Consider the following 18,053-nt stretch of genomic DNA (forward strand, 5'->3'; position numbering starts at 1 on the left):
TTTTCTTTTTTTTTTTGGTACTGGGGATCGAACTCAGGTCCTTACACCCACTGAGCTAAATCCCTGGCCAATAGACTGGTTTTTTTGTTTGTTTTGGTACAAGGGATCGAACTCGGGTCCTTGGCTTGAGAGGCAGGTGGCAGAACCTCTGAGCTAAATCCCTGGCCCTAGTTCTGCCAAAAATTGTAATTCTTCATACTAATAATTTCACTAGAATTTTAACAATATAATAAACAATATATTTAATGTCTTTGCTTTGAGATTACCCTATGCCCCCCACCCCCACCCCTACCCTGTGCTAGGGAATGAACCTAGGACCTTGTGCATACTAGGCTATTGCTCTACCACTGAGCTACATCCAGCCCCCATAGTCCTGGGATTTTTTTCTTTTCTCTCTTTTTTTCATGGTACCGGGGATCGAACTCAGGATCTTGTACTTTTGAGGCAGGCGGTAGCACCACTGAGCTAAATCCCCAGGCCCTCTCTTTTTGTTTTTTTGAGACAGGGTCTTGCTCTGTAGTCCAGGATGGCCTTGAACCTATTGTGTAAGCCATGTTGGCTTCAAACTCATGATGATCATCCTGCCTCAGCCTCCTGAGTACTGGGATTACAGTTGTGTGCCACTATGTATGGCTGGATTCCTTTCTGGAAGATTTCCTTGCTTTATTTGGGGTCTATTTCCAGAGTTAAGTATGGGAATGTGTCACAGGTATGATACCTCTGTTCTCAAGCAAAATCAAATCCCTGGGTGTGTGATGTCTGAAATGTTTTAGAGGTGTTTAAAGTCTAAGAGCTGTTTGTTATCTGTGTCCAGAGTACAAGATCTGTGAATGATGGTAAATCTTAAACTGTTTTGGAACTTTTCTCCCAGGGTGTGAGGTCGTCGGTGTTTTTGAATGGCTGTGTGTTCCTAAGAGCATGGTAAAGTGTTCATGATTAACATCATAGAGTTTAGGCTCTTTGGGCTGTTTGGGTGTTACCCTCTCCAAACACTTTACAGGACTACTTCTGATGTTAAGTGTTATAGTATTTGAGCATTTTTCCCATTTACCTTTCCTCATTAACAGTGCCCTTTAGGTGGCCCCTCCAGCCAGGACATTTTTGTCATCGTCACTTTGTGTCCAGGTCTCTGAATTATTTTGTGGTCTATGTCAACAGTATGAGATCTGTGTCTAGATTTTCTATCCATATCCCAGGGTCTCTGAGACAATTGGGGTCTGTGTCCAGGCATGAGATATGTGACTTCTTTGGAGTTTGGGGCCTCAGTGCACCCTCCGAGGTGTTAAGGTCTCTAAAGTGCTGGTAGGAGTTTGTGACTGGAGGACAAGGTCTATGAAGTGACTATGAGTTCTCTGAGCCCATGGTGTGAGGTCTTTGGCCTGTTTTGTGACCTGTGTCCACAGTATGAGATCCCTGAACCTTTATTTATTTATTTGTTTGTTTGTTTGTTTTCGTTAAGAGTAGGAAACATTTACTGAGAGAAAGATAGCTTCTAAGAGACAGAATGGGTACCAGAAAGTGGGTTGCCCCAGAGCCACAGGGTTGACCCTGTGTCATGTGGTGTGAGGTCTCTAGGTTCTTTTGTGCTGTGTCCAGTGACGTGAAGTCCCTGAGCCATTCGGGGTCTGTTTCCGGGGCTTTCTTACAGCCAACCTGCACTCCATGGCACAACAGGGACCATCCTTTTTCATTTGTCCTTTCCCCCTAAACGTTTGCCCCTGCCATTCTGTGCATGTGTATGTGACTATTTACTTTTTGTTGTTGTTGGATTTTTGAGACAGGGTCTCGGTATGTAGTCCAGGCTGGCCTCAAAGTTGTGGCGACCCTCCTGCCTCAGTCTCCCGAGTGTTGGGATTACAGGTGTGTGCCACCACGCCCAGTAACTATTTACTTAGAAACACATTCAGAAGTAGAATTGCCAGGCCAAGAGAGTCATTATTCAACAAACATCTTTTAAAGCACCTACTGTGTGCAGGGAAATTTTAGGCGCTGGGGAGATCTTGGGGGCTTAGAGATCCACATATTCCTACCCTGGCGAAGCTGACATTCTACTCCAGTGGGCGGGGGTGTCTATTGGTACATTTTATCTGATTAAAGCTGCCGCACAAACATGCACTTGCACCAGCGGCCTCAGGGGAAGGTCTGCAGGGGAGGGGGTGGAGGCTCAGGACTGCCGGGCTTGCCAGTGTGGGCTCCGGGACGGTCCATGGAAGCGGGGGGGGGGCGTGGGCGGAGCGAGGCAGAAAAGCCTATTCAACTGCCTGAGGTGAACCGAAGCCTAGGCGATTCACTAGACCACATCATTTCTAGGTTGCGCACACAAGGAGAGGGTGGGTGGGAATGAAGCGTTAACGACGAAGTGGAGACCGTGCGGCGCTGGGAAATGGAACAGTCCGCTCCTGGACGTACCATAGGCGAGGGGTCTGGTATCTTGGAAGGTACCATTTTGTGTATGAAGACATGAAAGGTCTCCACTTCCCGTGAGTGAATCAGCCACTACCCGAGACAGAGGGAAAAATGGCGCTACCCTGACCGACCCTGACCCCAGCCCTGGGCACACCTCATCTTACAGCCTCAACTAGTCTAAAGTTGCCACCGCCTCATTTTAATTCGAATCAAAGGGGCAGGGGTGGAGGGGTGGGTGGGGGTGGGGTGAAGTGCGCAAAGCGGTGATTGGCTCTAGGATAAATAGGGCGGGATCAAATCCTGCCTTCAATTCTGACTGGTCACCGCGAGACCGGCTACAAAGCTCTTCCAGGGCATCGAGGTTTTCCGGAACCATTCAGAGGAGGTTAGAGCCGGGTTCTCTGGATCCGTGCTCTCTTTGGCTGCTGGTTGGGCTCAAGCTCTAGGGCTCGTGGATTGGTGTTCCGGGATGCAGAGGCAGGGCTTCGGGTGTTGGAAACCATGGGTTCGAATCCTGTTTAGGAACTTCAATTTGAAAACCTGTAAATGAAACTGGCATTAATGGCTTGTTCTCAAGGGCTGGTGCAGAGTGTATCGGGCAATCTTTTTCATTCTCTTCTAGCTATTCATCATCTTTTTTTTTTTTTTAAACAATGCTTATTGCATACCATTATATTGATTTCAAGACCCGCTCACCATTTACAATATTAAGCAAAACTTCTCCGGGGTCTTTGGCATCTGTTTTTCAGGCTACCTATAGGTCAAGTTGAGCAGATAAGGTTCAGCTCGATCTCATGATCCTCCCCCTGGGGAAGCTCGCTTCCCCGGGAGAGTGTGATTTGGAGAGTCCCCGACCCTTGTGGACCAGGGCGGATGGGGGTGTGAGGAGGCGAATGTGGGAGGAGTGAGCTGTTGGAGTGGACCCTAAATGACTACACTTTTTGATGATGGGATTTTGAGGAGGCAGGTGAGTAAGAGAGGGGTCTGCTCATCACAGGAAGTTCTGACAAGCTGTGTGCAGTTTGGAGCCCTGTGTTCAGGATGGCAAGTTTCCGAGCTGTTTGGAAATCTCAGCTTGGGATGTAACGTCTATGAACAGGTCGTGACGTCTCAGCCATTCCATTCTCTGGGTATCAGGAGTTTAGGTTTTTTACTTATTTCTGGGTCTCTGTCCCAGGACATGACATTTCTAAGTTATTCATGAGTCTTTGTTCCCAGATGTGCAGAGTTTTTTTTCTTAAAACTGAATTTTTTTGGACAGGGTCTTTACTATGTTGCCCAGGCTGGGCTTGAACTCTTGGCTATCCTCTTGCCTCAGACTCCTGAGTGCTGGAATTATAGGCATGTGCCCCCCACGCCTTGCTTATTGGTATATTTGTGACTGCTAGAGAAGCTTAATATGGTTCTTTGTGCTTGTGAGCAAGATTTATTTAAAGTTTTTATTTTATTTATTTATTTATTTATTTATTTTTGGTACTGGGGATTGAACTTGGGACCTTGCACTTGCAAGGCAGGCAGCGAAACCACTGAGCTAAATCCCTGGCCCTTAAGTTTTTATTTTTTGAGGGAGGGGATTAAGGATTGATCCCAGGACCTTTGCGCTGAGCTACATCCCCAACCCATCTTTATTATTTATTTATTTATTGGTTTTGTGTTTGTGTGTGTTTTGTTTTTTGAGACAAGGTTTCACGACAATACCCAATCATAAAATGAGCCTCATTTTCTGGCAGTATCAAATCTAGAGTGAGCCCCTAAGCCATTCAGCCAAAGTCCAGATGCTTTAATCAAGTCGACTACCCTCAGATGAAAATCTCACAGTACCCAACAGCAAGCATTTTCTCTTGTTGCAGTGAGTAATAAACCCAGCATATTGAGCTACAGTGTGTTCCTGGGGAGGGAAGGCCTGTGGCCAAACCACTTAATGCCCGTTGCCCTCCCCACAGCACAGAGTTGTGACAACCAGCATGTCCCTGGGTGTTGCCAAGTAGTCCCTAGGGGTCTACTAATGGCCTCTGCTTGAGAACCACGGGTCTAGGCTATGAAGCATCGTGGCCGAGTGGGGGTCTGTGGTGAGTGTTCTATGAGAGGTATTTGAGCCTGTCTCAGTGTGTGGGGCTTCCGGCCCATCTCAGGGCTTCTGTCCCAAGGTTTGAAAGCACTGAGCTCTTTGGGGGATGCTGTGTCAGGACGGATGACCTTGTCACATGCTGAAACCGAGGTACCTGTGGTCCCCCATTTGTGCTGAGGGCCACCTTAGAAAGGCGATGGGAAGTGCAGCCGCACGATGGGTTGTGACACTTCCTGTTTAGTCCATCTAGTAGTGGTCACTTCCCTGCTTGTGAGCCCGTCCTGCCCTCTGTTCTGAATGTCACAGTCTCCACAGACATGGTCATGAAGGTTGTGTTGAGGCAGGCATTTTGTCTGTGATTCCCGACAACCTGTGTGGAGTGGAGAGCCCATCTCAAGACATGCATCGCTCAATGGCTGTTGGAGTCTGTCCACCCTCAGGCCTTAGTTGGACCTGTATTAACTCAGCACGTCCGCCAGGCCGACCCTGTGCACGACCTGGAGCCCCCAAGGCTGCCCAGGTAGAAGGAGAGTCTAGCTTTCTGCGTCATCTCTCTAAATCTCTCTCTCTCTCTTTTTTTTTTTTTTTTTTTGTTTTGTGCTGAGGACTGAACCCAGGGCCTTTTCCCTGAGCTACATCCCCAGCCATTTTTTTTTTTTAATTTATTTTTTGGTACCGGGGATCAAACTCAGCTCCTTGCGATTTCAAGGCAGGCGGCGAAACCACTAAGCTAAATCCCTGGCCCTTCCATTTTTACTTTATGTCAAGATCTTGCTAAGCTGCCACTGAGGCTGATCTTGAACTTGGAATCCTCCTGTCTTGTGCCTCCCATAGTGCTGCAATCATGGGTATGCACCAGTGTGCTCAGCTTTTCCACACCTTTCCCTGACCTCTGGGGTTCTCTAGGGCTGAAAGGAGGCGGCAGGACAGCTTGAAGCCCGCACACCTGTTGGCAGCCATGATTTGGGCAGTTTGTCCGCCAAATGTGCATGCACCAAGAGGCTCTATTCCAGTTCCAGTGTGCTAGTGTTGAGAGGGCAGAGCCCTCAGTATGTCAGGGCGGCTCTGCCTTCAGGGGGTCAGGCCTAGTAGGAGCAGATAATTCCTGAGAGCTGCCTCTGAATAGAGGGGGCCTGGCCTCTCCCTGCCCTCTAGCTTCTTTGCTCACACACATGCCCTTTCTGCATTCAGCTGGGTCCTTTCTGCTTGTCATGTTGTGACACACCAAGAGGGCCTCTGCTAGGATACTGTCACCGTGCTGTTTGGATCCTGCAGCCACCAGAATCATGAGCCAAATCTACTTTGTAAGTTAGCCAGCCCCAGGTATTTTGTTACAGGAACACAGAATGAACTAAGACACCTCTCCATTTAAGCCCCTGCTCCCTCATCACACACCCCTTTGAAAGCAGTATTTGGGGCTAAAGGAAGGGAAACAAACAACCAGGAGCTTCTGAATAGCCGAAAATGTGGAGGTTCTTGGAGGGTGGTGTGCCCAGAGAGGGCCTGGAGACTCTGTGCCTCTTCCTCCATACCTTGCCCTATGCATCCTTTATAATAGCCTTTACAATAAGCCAGCAAGTGGGCCAGGCATGGTGGTGTGTGACTAACACTGGGGAGGATAAGGCAGGACGATCACTTGAGTCTAGGAGTTCCAGACCAGGCTGAACAACATAGTGAGCCTGTCTCCAAAAAAAACCCAATTTTTTTTTCTGCCATCTCTGGCCAGGGTCCAGTGTGGGCTGGAGACTATCTCAGTCGGTATATAGGAGCCGTGTAGGCAGAACATTCGATGTCAATGTGTGCTGGGTTCAAGAAACTGTAAACTTCCCTGAATCGTGTGTCCATCTCTCGTAACCCCTCCCTGCCATTTCACTTCAGCGCTTCTCATGGGAACAAGAATCATAAACAGCGAGAAAAAGCAGTTGAGTCTGGTTTGAGAGCCAGGCTTCCACATTTACATGAGGGGCAAGGTATGAGCTCTGGAGAAAGGCTTTGCAGGGAGAGGTCAGGGCCTCGGGGAGTCATAAGTCTCGAGAGAAAGAAAACAGGAGTTTGGATGAAATGAAAGTAAAACTCAGGCTAGGGATGGTGGTGCACGCCTGTAATCCCAGCACTCGGGAGGCAGGAGGTTTGCTATGAGTTGGAGACCAGCCTGCCTACATGATAAGTTCAAGGCCACCCTGAACTGCATAGTGAGACTCTGTCTCAAAAACCAGAAGAAAAAAAGGAAAACTCACCAAAGTTGCAGGCTTCAATAAAGCAGCACTTGTACAGTGTAGGGAACAGGGAAAGGGAATGTTACTAGAACATCTGCAGTACGTCCTAGTCTCCTGTGAGCCATGGCACCACAAGGTGAATTACAGGAAAGATAGAAAAATGAGACTGAGAAGAAGCTGAGCTTTGGGTCTGATCAGTGCTGCTCTGGGCAGCAAGAGAGGAAAGCCCCCAGTTTACCAGTACATCGGGAGAAACAAATGTAACAAATGACTTGCAGAGAGTTCAGTACATCGGGATAAACAAAGTGTAACAATCCAAGAACAATGAGGAACTGAGTAGATGAAGATTTTGTTCCTCCCAGGGTGTCTTCAGCTGGTGTAATCTTGTCGTGGAGAATCACAGCATCACCAGGTCATTGAGGTCTCAGTTGTGACCGGGGGCCAAAATGGAATTATGTCTCAAAATGCCATAGCTGGCCTGTAGGCAGGAGAACTAGGCCTAATCAAATGGTTTTTCCTTAAAATTATGTAGCATTGCTCCCAACAGTGCAGAGGGGAACTTCACAGGCAATGTGATTTCTGCCTCACCCTCTCCGATCACACGCCCTGGCAGCAGCTGACAGCCATGTTGGTAGGACATTGGTGGCCTCAAGGAGAGAAGTGGGCCTGAGGCACCTCAGTCCCAAGCCAGGGCCCCTTTGCCAGCCTGGGGAGCTGTCCAACCTGCAGCGAGAGCACCCAGCCCCAGCCAACCCTTCAGATGACCCAGCCTGAGGACACAGCACCAGGACCACCCAGCCAAGCCACTCCTGAATTCCCACCTCCCAGAAACGGTGGGAGACAATGAATGTTTACTGTTGTATTAAACCAGTAAATTCTGAAGATAATTTGTTATAGATAATGTTTAAACACCGTGGGTTGTTTGTTTTTTTTTTTTGGTACTGGAGATCGAATTCGGGTCCTTGTGCTGGAAAGGCAGGCGGCGAAACCACTGAGCTAAATCCCCGGCCCACCGTTTTAATAGCTTGCGCTCATGCTATGATGGCTGGATCTTGGGGCAGTCCTGGATTTCACGTTTTGAGGTGTCTGGTCTCTTGGAATTCTCTCTCTAGGCTTTTTAGATCTCTGAACTCTTTGGGATCCATGTCCCAAAATAGGGAGGAGGGTTCTGGGCTGTTTTTCTGTTCACATCCAGAACGTGATGGTAGCTGTTGGGTATATCCCAGGGTATAGTGTCTTCATGATCCTTGGTACTTGGGTCCAGGATTCCAAGTCTGAGCTCTCGGGCACTCTGTGTTCTGGATATGAGTCACCAAGGTGTTTGGGAATTCATGTCTCAGGTTTCACAGCCCTGGAACTTTGGGGGTTTTTTTGTTGTTGTTGTTGTTGTTTTAGTACTGGGGTTCAAACTTGGGTCTTTGAGCTTCCGAGGCAGGCAGCGGAACCACTGAGCTAAATCCCTGGCCCACTTTGGGGTTTGTGTTTTTGGTACTGGAGGTTGAACCCAGAGGTGCTTTACCACTGAGCTACACCCCGAGGCCTTTTTTTTTTTGGTACCAGGGATCGAACTTGGGTCCTTGCACTTTTGAAACAGGCAGCCCTAGGCCTTTTTGTTTTAAATTTTACGAGGATCTCACTTAGTTGGCCAGGCTGGCTTTGAACTTTCGATCCTCCTGCTTCCGACTCCTGAGTAGCTAGGATTACAGGTATTTACCACTGTATGGAGCATCTTTGAACTCTTTGGAGGACTGCACACTGGTTTTGTGTTCTTTGAGGTGTGTGAGTTTTTCAGTCAATCCCAGGAAGAGGCATTTACCAAGGTAACTGGAGTCTGCAGCTGTGACATAAGGTGTCAGGGCAGTTTGGACCACTGCGTCCCTGGACATGGAGTCTCTGCTATGTGCGAGTCTATGTCCATATACTGGCATTTCTGAGTTTGAAGGCAGAGGAAATGTGTTTCCAAGATAGCAGTTCTCTGAACTGTGTATGCGTATATGTTCCAGGAGGTGAGTTCCTGAGTTGTTGGTGGTGTCTCTGGTGTAATCATGGCCATATGTCACAGTACACAGTGTCTCTGTTCATGGTGTGTGTGCTAGGATGTGAGGTAGCTGGGCTCTTTTTTTTTTTTTTTTGAGACAGAGTCATGCTATGTGGTTTAGGCTGGCCTTGAACTCATTATATAGCCTGGGTTGGCCTTGAGGTTGCAGTGATCCTCCTGCCTCAGCCTCCCAAGTGCTGGGATTACAGGCACACACCACCATGCCTTGCTCAAGAGTATGAGATCACTGATATTTGTGATTTATGCTCCAGGGTATGAGATCGCTGACCTGTCTGGGGGTGGAGTTTTCAGAGTGAGTTCACACATCTGTTTGTGGATCTGTGACCTAGGATGGAGGGTTCTGATCTCTGTTCATGTGAAATCTCTGAGCTCTTTGCTGGTATAAATCCAGAGGTGTGAGTTCTCTGGTTGATATAATTCACTGGATATGAGGTCTCTGGTCTGTCTCTTACTGTATTCCCATATGTAGTGTGTAAATCTGTCTTCATTAGTGTATGTCAGTGCACTATACCATATTGTGGGTATGTTTCTCTGCGTTTGATGTCTCAGATCTGTTTTGGGGTGTATGTCCCAGAGTAAACAGTTTATGATCTGTACACATATGTCTATATTAGGTCTCTGATCTGTTGGTAGATGTCCTGAGAGTTTGAGCGCTTTCCTCTTTTTATGGTTATAATCCCCAGGCATGGTGATTGTTGCGTTTGTAGCTGTATCCTAGAATTTGAGGTCTCTGGGCTGTTACTGCAGGTATGTCCCAGGACATAGTTCTGAGGATGAGTGTAAGTTCTAGGACTTGGGTTGAGGTCTCTCATCTGTTTGTGAATGTCTTTACCAGAGAAGGTGATCCCTGGCATGTTTGTGGTATATGCCTGAGTGAGTTACTGATCTGTTTGTGCAGATGTGTCCCAGGATTCAAGGTCTGTGATGTCCCCATCACTGTAATTATTATTAAAGGAGGTGTCTTTGATGGGTAGACAGCAAGAATAGAAGTTCTCTGATGTTGCTGTGGTTGTTGGAGCCTCAGTGTGAAGGATCCGACCTGTAGGTGAGTGTATGTCTCATTGTACAATGTCTATGGAGTCTTTTTTGGGTATGTGCTGTATGGTATCAGGTCCCAGCTCTGTTTAGGGATATATTTACAGGACATGAGGTTTATGACTCTTTTTTCACTATGTGTCCCAGGATGTGCAGGCTGCATAGCTGTCATTGTGTCTTCCAGTATGGAGATCTCTTTCATGGGTGTGTGTAAAATATGTGAGGTCTGTGGTCTGTTTGTAGTTAAATGTCCCTGGGGGTGAAGCCTCTGAGCAGTTTGTGCATTTGATTCCTAGAATTGAACACTGCTGATCTCTTTGCAAGGTATGTCCCCTAATACAATGATGTGACATCGAGTGTTATGTCCCATGGTGGGCATAGTTCATCTGTTCCTCAGTGCACTTTCAAGTGTGAGGTTTCTTGCATGTGTGAGGGTGTATATCCTATGATAAGAGGCTCCTAATTTTTTTCACATATATTCCTATCTCTTTTGGGTGGTGTGTCACAATTTGAGAAGACTGTGTTTCATTTCTGAGTTACTTTCCCTGTGTGTGAGGTCTCTGATCTGTTGTACAAACTGAAGAATTTGAGTTCTCTGTTCTATCAACACAGGTCTCTTTCAGGTTGTTAGGGTTTTAGTCTCCTTGTGAGTGGATCTGTTTATGTGTGTTTATCAAGGGTGTTATGTCTGACCCGATTGGGTGTATGTGTCACAGGATGTAAGGACATAGCTGTTTGCAGGTGCGTGTCCGAGGTTGTGTGAGCTGTCTGTGGTTGTATGTTCCAGGAGGTGAACTTGATGATATGCTTGGATGTGTTTCTGCAGGTGTGACTTTTTTTTTTTTTTTTGTACAGGGAATAGAACTCGGGTCCTTGCGCTTGCAAAGCAGGGAGTGAAACCACTGAGCTAAATCCCCAGCCCCAGGTGTGACTTTTTAAAACCTCAGTACTGAGGTTTAAACCCAGACCCTTTATTCTGAGCTATATCCCTGGCCCTTTTTTATTTTTTATTTATGACAGGGTCTTGCTATATCATTAAGTTGCACAGGTTGGACTTGAACTTGTGATGCTCCTACCTCAACCTCCCAGAATTCTGGGATTAAAGGTGTGTGCCACCACACCTGGAAAGGTGTAAAATAGCTAATCTGATTTAGAGTACATATCCCAGTATGTAAGATCTCTGATCATTTGTGAATCTATGTCCCAAAATGTACACCTCTACATTTTGTCACTATATATCTCAAGATGTCAGTCCTCTGATCTTCTGGGGCGGGCCGGGGGGGTGTTGGGATTTTCCAAGATTTGAAGTTTTGCTTTTGTTTTTTTGTACCAGGGATGGAACTCAGGACCTTGTGCTAGCCAGGCAGGTGCGGTGCCACTGAGCTAAATACCCGGCCTGAGGTTTTGAATATGTTTGTGAGTATAGATCATAGAATGTTTCTTCTGTAGTTTTTTTTTTTTTTTTGAGACGGGGTCTTTCTGTGTAGTTTAAGCTGGTCTTGAATTCACTATGTAGCCCAAGCTGGCTTTAAAGTTGCAGCAATCGTCCTGCCTCAGCCTCCTGAGTGCAGGGATTACAAATCTGTGCCACCACACCTGGCATGATCATAGAATGTGAAGTGTAAGATCTCTTAGGATGTGTATGTCAGCATGTAAGGTTTGTGACCTCTTTGTCATTGTGTGTTTCATGGTATAAATTCTTTCCTCTGTTTATTGCTATATGTGTCAGTGTGTGATATCTCTGTTCATGAATTTTGTTAAGGATGTAAGTTTTCTTATGTATTTGGTATATTCCAGGCCATTCTGTTTGGTGTTGACGTCCCAGCACGTGTGGTTTTTTGGGCTCTTTGTATATGTGTGTCCTAGGGAGTGAGGGTTGTGATAAGTTCGTGGGTATATTTTCTAGGCTTTCAGGTCTCTGATCTGTTTGACTTGACTTCTAGCAAGAGACATATCTGAATTTTATTTATTTTTGCAGCACTGTGGACAGAACCCAAGGTCTCGTGCATGTTAGGCAAGTGCTCTGCCACTGAGTTCTACCCTTAGCCCTATCTGAATTTTTTTTTTTGAGATAAGATCTGGCTTTGTGATTCAGGCTGACCTTGAACTCACTACATAGCCCAGGCTGGCCTCAAACACAGTGATCCTCCTGCCTCAGCCTCCTGAGTCCTGGGATTATAGGTGTGTGCCACCACACTCAGCACTATCTGAACTCTTTCTGGGTATGTGCCAGGCTTTGTGGCCCTCATATGATATGTATGTCCTGGGTGTACACACACATAATCTAATCTGTTTAGTTGCACATGTCCGGGCCAGTGATGGCTAACCTACAGCATTCGTGCCCCAGTAGACTGTTTGTATCATTGAAAGCTCTAAAAGGTTCACCATCACTGGTTCAGAGTGCAGCATTTCAAAGAGCTTGTTTCGAGTATATATTCTTTTTACTGAATCCTCTTATTTTCTTGTGGGTATGTACTCCTGATTAGCTCTATACCCCCTTTGTGGGTATATGTCACAAGATATTAGGTGTGTGCTGTATGTCAGCTCTTTTTCACGCGTATCTGGTTTCTGACATGTTGGCTAGGGTTATAACATTTGAGATTTCTGGTCTATCAGTGGTGTCTCTGGTTGTATATGGCTTCTGTTGTGTTTTGGAGATGTGGGCTCCCCAGTCTGTCTGTTGGTCTACATCTCAGAGGGTGAGGTCTGTAATCTCTTTGAAGGTATATGTTGTCAGGTTTGAGGTCTCTGATCTGTTTGTGCAGGTATACCCAAAGATGGGTGCTCCTGGATCTTTTCTGGTGGGTATGTATGTGGCTAATAGTGTGAAGATTCTACTCTTTTCTAGTAAATGAACCAGGTTGAGAGGACTCTGATGTGTTTGAATGTGTTTTCCCAGGATCCGAGTTCTCTGCTCTGGTTCTTTTTGTTTGTTTGCTTTTTGTGGGTTTTTTTTTTTTTTTTACTTAAATTCTTTTATTGGTACATTTTAGGTATACAACACATTTACATTTCTCATTGGGAACATGTACCTTTACATGATGCATCTTGGTTCTCCCCGCCCCCCATTAACTTTATTGGTACATTTTAGGTATAAAATACAGTTACATTCATCATTGGGATCTTGTACCATTACATGAGTCTCTTGTGTGGCGTTTTTTTGTTACCGGGGATTGAACTCTGGACCTTGGGTTTGTGAGGCAGGCGGCAGCACCACTGAGCTAAATCCCCAGCCCATTTGTTTGGATTTTTGAGACAGGGTCTCACTATACAGTTTAGGCTAGCCTTGAACTCACTCACTGTATAGCCCAGGCTAGTCTTAAACTTGAGGCCATACTCCTGCCTCAGCCTCCTAAGTGCTAGGATTACAGGTGTGTACCACCACATCTGGCTTCTGCTCTGCTTCTGAATACATGTCCTAGGATGTAAGGGCTCAGAGCTGTTTATGAATATACATCCCACGTTGTCAGCTCTCCGATGCTTTTGGTGTTATTTGCAAGCATATGAAATTTCTGATTTGTATGCTTGCATATATAATGGGTTGTGAGATTTTATATATATTGCAAGGTACGAGGTTCATGAGATCTTTGTGGATGTGTATCTCAGGGCAGATATCTCCGATCTCTTTGGAGGTAGACACCCCAGAATTGGAGTGTTCTCATCTCCTTGTAGATATGTACTTCAAGATGCTAAGTATCTTTCATTTTTCTAAGTATAGTTCTGAGAATGTGGGGTCTCTTGCATGCTACTGGTCTTCATTGCAGGATATGAGATCCCTGATCTATTGTGTATGTGTATCATAGTATCTGATTTTTAAAAAAAAAATCTCTTTGGGCATAGGAGTGTGGACCAGCCATCGAGCACTTGACTAGCATAGGTGAGACCCTGGTCCTATCCTCCACACCATAAATCAGAAAAATCTCCCGCTTGCTTGTCGAGCATAGGAAGTCTGTTTTGCTTTGTGGGTATACATCCCAATTTTTGAGGTGCAGGATCTGTTGGTGAGTGTGTGTCTTAGTATGTGGGTATTTCTGCTCTTTACATGAGTGTCTTTTTTTTTTTTTTTTTTTTGGTACCAGGGATCGAACTCGGGTCCTTGTGCTTTCGAGGCAGGCACTGGAACCACTGAGCTAAATCCCCGGCCCCTTACACGGGTGTCTTAAGGCAAGAGGTATCTATTGCTTTCTAGTTGTGTGACTGGGAAGGAGTGTGTGAGCTGTTTGTGGTGTCTGTCCCGCCTTTTGGGTCTCTGAGCTTTGAGGAGTATGTGTTTTGTGCCAGGAGGTCTCTAATTGTGTGTGTATGTCCCTGCTCTGCCAATTTACTGCCCTGTAAAGATGCCCTTGTTCTAACTTGGAAACTGCGTATGTAACCTTGCATGTTAAGAGGATACTTTGCAGGGCCAAGGATTTAGCTCAGTGGTTTCACTGTCTGCTGTGTAAGTGCAAGGACCCGAGTTCGATCCCTGGTACCAAAAAAAAAAAAAAAGGATACTTTGCAGATGTGATTAAATTAAGCATTATGAGAAAGGAAGGTTTTTTTGTTTTGTTGTTGTTGTTGTTTGTTTGTTTGTTTGTTTTGAGACTGGATCTCATTATATAGTCCAAGCTGGCCTTGAACTCACAGTGATCCTCCTGCCTCAGCCTCCCTAAGTGCTGGGATTACAGGTGTGCAAAGCCACACCCAGCTCTTGGATTTTCTAGCTGTGCCCAGTGTGATCAGAGGATCCTTAAATGTAGAGGACAGGGTGGTTATTTTCATTGAACACAATAGAATGAAAGGAGCTGAGTCAGAGACAGCATTGTGATGATGGAGCATGTGCCCTTGTGCTGTTGATGGGAACAGATGGATACTGAGATGTGAAATCTCTAATTGTTTGTGCATGTGTCTGTGGTCAGCCTAACAAAGGCTCCCCAAAGATGATCAATGAAGAAGATGTGAGCCCGGAGCCTGGGTGAGAGAAGGAGATGCGGTGACTGGCGTGCAGTCAGAGAAGGAGATCAGAGATGGAGGACAAGCTGCTGTCAGCTTTGAAGGTGGAGGACAAGGAAGAAATGAAGGACTGCAGGTGTTACTAGAAGCTCCAGAAGGAAGACAGCTCTGTTGACACCTGATTTTTTAATTTGTTATTGTTATTATTTTTAAAAAATTATTATTGTGGTACTGGGAACAGAACCCAGGGCCTTTGCACTGAGCCACATCCAAAACCCTTTTTTATTTTTTATTTTGAGGCAGGGTCTCACTAAGTCATTAAATTGCCCAGGCTGGTTTCAAACTTGCAATCCTCCTGCCTCAGTCTCCCAGAATACTGGTATTACAGTATACTGCATCACCATCCCCAGATGACATCTGATTTTAGACCTCTTTTCAGGTTTCTACCCTATACAAATGTAAAATCATAAGTAAATGTCTTTCATAGCATCAAGATTACAGTGATTTGTCACAGTGGTGATAAGGAAGGAATACCAGGTCCCATGTGCAGTGCCAGATGGCCAATGGAGGGCCAGTGATGCAGGAGATAATAAGAATTTACCAACAAAGAACGAGTTTATTTAGATGAGTGAGTACACTATCAAGAGGCACAGTGGGTGAGTTTCCAAGATAGAATGGCACGGCAGGGTGAGAGATGGGGTTTCTATGAGGGAGTGAGAGGAGAAGTGTGTTATCAAAAAAGCTTGGGTGCTGAGAATTTTAAGCCTTTTGTCACGACATGGCATCTGTGTCATTAATGGACATCTCAGGACTGGAACCCCTGCCCTACCTGTGTGTTCTTTGAGGGAGTCCTCTGATCTACATGCGGGTGTGTGAGCCAGGGTGAGAAGTTCCTGGTCTGTTTGAGAGCATGTGTCCCTAAGTTTGTGGTCTTTGAGATTTTGTGTACATCTCAGGGTGTGAGGTCTCTGATTGTGTGTGTGTGCACGCACATGTGTGTGTCCTAGATATAAGGTCTCTTGGCTGATCTGGGTGAGTGTGTTCCAGTATGTGAGCCCTCTGAAGTATTTGTTATGTTTAGGTTTTTATGTCTCTGATATTTCCCAAAGTGATTTCTTTTTTTTTTTTTTTGGTAGTGGGGATCAAACTCAGGACCTTGCACTTATAAGGCAGGCACGGTGCCACTGGGCTAAATCCCTGGCCTTCCCAAAGTGATTTCTGATGCACTTGGAATTTCATATGTGTATATTCACACACACTCATACACACACCAGGATGAGATGTTTAGGTGCATATGTGCTAGGATGAGATTTGGAGCTCATTGTGGGTATATTTTGTGTGGGTTGAGATTTCCGCTACTTTTGAGGGTTTGTGTGCCACAAAGCTTGAATACTTTGGGGGTATATTTTGAAGATGTTAGGTATCTAATCAGTCTTCAGCTGTTTTTTCTCACAAGAACTCTTTTTGCATATGGGTGTATGCTTCTCATATACAGGAATTGTGGTCTCGTATCTGTGTGGGTATGTCTCAGACGAGGTTTCCATTCTGCTCATGGCTTTGTATCACAGTATTTGACTTTTGTCTTCTTCATATGCTATGGTTTATATATGCTTTGTCTCTTAAAGGTTCATGTGCTGGAAGCTTGGTCCTAAGAGTCACAGTGTTGAGGTGGTGACCTTTAAGAGGTGGTACCTAGCTGAGTATAGTGGTGCACAGCTGTGATCTCAGCACTCTGGGAGGCTGAGGGATGGGGATCGCAAGTTTGAACCCAGCCTGGGCAACTTAGTGACTTCATGAGACCCTGTTTCAAAATTTAAAAATAAAAAAGGGCTGGGGATGTAGCTTATTGCAAAGCCCCTGGGTTCAATCCTCAGTACAGAGAGAGAGAGGTAGAGGGAGAGAGAGAAGGAGGGGGAGAGGGCTTAATGGAAGGTAATTAGGTCATGGGGCTTCACCCTCAGGAATGAATTAAGTCTTCTGACAGGAGGGGATCCAGTTTCCAACTGGATTAATTCTTTCAAGAACAGGTTGTCATAAAACGAGGCTTGGCTCTTTCTGTCCTTGGCTGGTTCCCTGTCGATCTCTGCTGTGTTGTGACACAGCCGGGGACCCCTGCCAGGACATGAGTGCTGTGATGTTAAGAACCCTTTAGCCACCAGAATCCTAAGCCAAATAAATCTCTTTCCTTTGTAAAGCACCAAGCCTTTGATATTTCATTATAGCAACATAAAGCTAAGACATCGTGTGTGTGTGTGTGTGTGTGTGTGTGTGTGTGTGTGAAGGGCACGAGGAGTCTTCTCTTTGGCATTGTGCCAGTTTGTAAGGTCCCTGCCTTGTTTGCAGGTATATGACAAGGGATGTGTGTTCACTCTTCTTTGGGATGTATGTCCAAGGGTGGAAGGTCTCTGATCTCTTTGGAATTGTATGACATAGGATGTGAGGCATTGAGCTACTTATGGGTATGTTTCTCAGGATGTGACATTTTTAATTCTTTGTGGATAAATATCTGTGGTTGGTGGAATACAAGTCCTGGAAGATGTCCATGTCCTAGTCTCTGGAACATCTGAATATGTGTCTTTTCATATTAAAAAGTGCTTTGCTGATGTGAGAAACTCATCATCTCGAGATGGGGAGATAATCCTGGGTTTCCCAGGCGGAGCACAGTGTCCTGACAGTGTGAGGTCTGTGAGCTGCTTGTGTGGGTGGCTCTAATAGCAAACGATAACACACCGAAGATGTCTGTCTGCTTCTTAGTCCCAGAGGGTGTGATCATGCTAATTTATGTGGGACAGGGGATTTCAAAGTTGTGACTGCAAGAAGTATTTTGAGATGTGAAATTACCCTAGATGATTGAGTGGACCCAGCACACTCGTCACTCATGGGTGTGTGTCCTTATCCAGGGGACTTGCGAAGGTGGGAGTCAGGGAAGGCAATGAAGTGGGCTGGGGGTGTAGCTCTGTGCCAGAGGGCTTACGTGGCATGCATGGGGTCCTGGGTTTGATCCCTAGCACTGGGAGGGGAGGGGGTGACAGAAGCAGTGAGTAAAGATGACATGACAATCCAAACAGAGATCGGAGAAAGAGGGAGAGTTAGAAACAGATGGATACAAAGAGAGAAACAGAGACAAAGGGGGGAGAAGGATTTGAAAGTAAACCACTGCTGGCTTTTTTTGGGGACACAAATAGAACTTTTAAAATATAAAATAATATTGAGAGTTCCTCTAAGCCTCTGTCCGAAAAATTCAGGTGAAGGGCTGTGAAGGGCAGTGGTGCTGTCAGTAGAGAGGGAATGGGTTGACTTCTCCGAACACCAAGGGGTGCTGGTGGAGGGCTGGGGT

This window comes from Heterocephalus glaber, unplaced genomic scaffold (genome assembly GCF_053883595.1).
Source record: "Heterocephalus glaber isolate CG9 unplaced genomic scaffold, H.glaber_assembly_v1.0 deba00001546, whole genome shotgun sequence".
NCBI lineage: Eukaryota > Metazoa > Chordata > Mammalia > Rodentia > Bathyergidae > Heterocephalus > Heterocephalus glaber.